At 53.0% G+C, this 3,021-nt stretch overlaps 1 protein-coding gene across 3 annotated transcripts in view; it reads left to right on the forward strand.

The window, feature by feature from the left end:
• Positions 1-3,021, forward strand: part of Tmem229b (transmembrane protein 229B) — a 44,349-nt gene that overhangs the window by 436 nt on the left and 40,892 nt on the right. The gene's annotated exons all lie outside the window — the stretch shown is intronic.

The following is a 3,021-nucleotide window of genomic DNA, read 5'->3' on the forward strand; positions in this document are numbered from 1 at the left end:
GCGCGGAGCGCTGGGGGCGCGGGCGGCGGGGCAGCGGCGCGGGGACCGCCGGGTCCGCTTCCTCTTTGCTTTCGATTTCGCGGCGGCTACCCCGGCTCGAGCGCCCGCCGCGGAGGAGCCGGTGCGCGGGGCTTGGGTACCTGCGGGAGGTAGGCATGCAGGGGGCGTGTTGGCAAAAAGGGTGCGTGCTGGCAACTTTCCTCGCCTGAAACAAAGGGGTTCTGGGGGTCGGTCCGGGACCTAGGGCGGAGGAAGCCCGACACCTCTTCCCCTGGGCAGAGAGCATCCCAGGTCGCCTTGGGAGGGCCGAGGGGGCACCAGCCTGGGTCGAATCTAGGGGACGAGGGCTTGGGGATGGGAAACCGCAGACCTCCTGAGTTTGAGACTGGAGACTTTGCTGGTGGAGGGAATCCCATCTAAGCACCCTACACCTATCTCCCCGGGGTGCATGAAAACGCTGTGACGGTGGATTGCACACCTACGAGTTTTCATCGCCCCAGGTCCTTGCCCAGGTCTGTGCCGAGCCCCGAGCCAGGCACCCGCCTGTCCCTGGCTACCCGCCCTCCCTTTGGCCTCCCTGACCCATGGTCTGTGATGGCAGATGTGCTCTGGGGTGGGGACCTGGGGACATCGGTGTCTTTTGCAGGTGTCCTCCTTGCTCTCCTTTCTGGCCATTCGGAAGCTGACCCCCTCTCTTCTTGTCCTGACCCCTTTGCCTGTCTTTCTCCAGGGTTCCTGGGAGCTGTGTTTGGTTGCCTCAGATTGGGTTTGCCTTGGACAAGAGCAGGCCCCTGGGGAGGGGTCTCCAGTGTAACCTTGAGGGTTCTGCTGGCCCATGCTATGTTTTCACCACCCTACTAACAAATGGACGGTTACTCGGGTCATGGGAAAGCACTGGATTCTCTTCTCTGTATCAGGAACTGAGTGGCCCACCCTAGGTGGTACAATGTCTTTCTCTTTAGAAAACAGATGGGCCAAGCTCCAGGTCCCCCAACCCTGACCTTGTGTCTCCAGGAATGATGTCCGTCCAGCTCCCAGCTGGCTGCTATCCTGGGACAGGACAGCCCTTTGGGAGCTCAGGCTTTTTCCCTGGTCAGAAAGCAGAGCTACATCTGCTTGCCTGAGGAGACAGATGGTACCTGAAGGCTGCAGGCTTCAGCTGGACTCTGTCTCTGTGAGTGAGCTCAGTATCTAAATGGTCAGCTGGGGCCGAGTCTGCCAGGACCCTTCTCTCTGGCACCGTGAAAGGGTGGGCTGAGATGAGACTTTTCTTGGAGGCTCTATGTTTGGAGACAGAGATTTGGGGAAGGGGTCGTCCCTGGAGAGAAATGACACAATATTTAGTATTGATTCAAACCACTTAAAAATACAGAGGCAGGGGCCAAGGATATAGCTCAGTGGCAGAGTGCCTGCCTGGCAAACCAGAAATCCTAAATTGGATTCCTGGTACCAAAAAAAAAAAAAAAAAAAAAAAAAAGAGTACAGAGACAACTGGGAGTAGAGGCCCATGCCTGCAGTGTCAGGTACTCAGCAGGCTGAGGCTGGAGGATTGCAAGTTCAAGGCCAGCCTGGGCAACTTAGCAAGATCTTATCTCAAAATAAGAAAGATTGGGCATGTAACTCAGCACTAGCCTGTTTGCCTAGCATTCATGAGGCTTTGGGTTGAATCTTTGGTACCAAAAACACAAGTGTGGAGTGAGAAGGTGGATGTTCCAAGACTAGTGAAGGTAGCAGGAGAAAGTAAAAGGCCCTGGCGCAGAATCCCTGGAACTTAAGGCTAAAGGCAGGGCAGGGTCTAGAAAGAGCCGGACCAGCCCAGCTCCTATGGACTCCGGCATCCACTCTGTAACTGGGCAGGCTTGATCGTTGCTAATCCCTCATTGGGTTTATCACAAGCTGTTTATTCATAGCTGCAGATAATATGGAAGCCGGACCTTGCCAGCCCAATAGTGATAACATGGGCTTTTCCAGGGACTGACTGTTCCAAAGACTATATGTAAAGACTAAAATGATACTCCCCTGCCTCCTTCTCTGAAGTAGATTAGGTCGGAAATTTTACTTTTATAAAGTTATTTAAGAGCCTTGAGTCTTTGAATGAAAGATAGCCCATGAGTTAGTGAGCCTTGTGCTGTGTTCATTTCAGTTGTATCAGATTTGCATGGTTTCTAAAGGGAAAGGTGTCATTTTACCAGTAAAGGGCGAAATTACAGCTTCTGTGATAGAGAATGCTCAGGGTTGGTTTTAAAAGTATAGTTTTATCAGAAAAGCTGTTGCTACAGCACACAAGTGTTGGTGTTTTTTCTGTTTACCTCTGTTTCCAGGGTGTCTTGGAACTCCTCCTGAGTGGGGTTGCTTCTGGAAGGGGTCCAGGATGCCGGTGATATCTGAGGCTGGAGAAGGGTCTCTGATGTTGGGGCCTCCAAGGTTTTAAGAAGAGCCCTGGGTCAGGGCAGTAAAATGAGGCAGGCTGGCTTTATCAGCAGCCCGATCAGAACTGGCTGCGCCGCCCGCAGGAGGGAGGAAAGGGATATGGTGCCCTCCCCTGGCCCCGCTGCTCTCAGCCCTAGGCCATACAGCTCTCAAATTGGAGTCCTTCTCTCCCCTCTCCCTGCTCACACCACCCTCAAATTACATGCAAGCTGGTTTTGGGTTTTGGGTTTTTATTTCAGGAACATTCTTCATAAGGTATGGGCCGTTTCTGTTTTGGCAAAGTCTCAGCCCCCTTTGTGTCAATGCCTGGCCAAAGAAGGGATATGAGAAGAGGTCCTTTTTGGCTAAACTTTCTTCTACCTCCCTCCTCCCACCCCTCTCTCAGAAATCAGAGGGTTTGTATTTGCAAAGTAAAGCACAGGTCAGTTTGAGGGGAAGGGGCAGGAGGGGGTGTTTTTGGCTATGGTTTCCCTGTAGGGGAGCTCAATCATTTGAGTCAGAACACTGGTGTGTGTGTGTGTGTGTGTGTGTGTGTGTGTGTGTGTGTATGTGTGTGGGTGTTTTCTTTCAGGTCCCCCTTGGGTGAGGTGA

Source organism: Octodon degus, unplaced genomic scaffold, assembly GCF_000260255.1.
Source record: "Octodon degus isolate 3935 unplaced genomic scaffold, OctDeg1.0 scaffold00007, whole genome shotgun sequence".
NCBI classification, from domain to species: Eukaryota; Metazoa; Chordata; class Mammalia; order Rodentia; family Octodontidae; genus Octodon; species Octodon degus.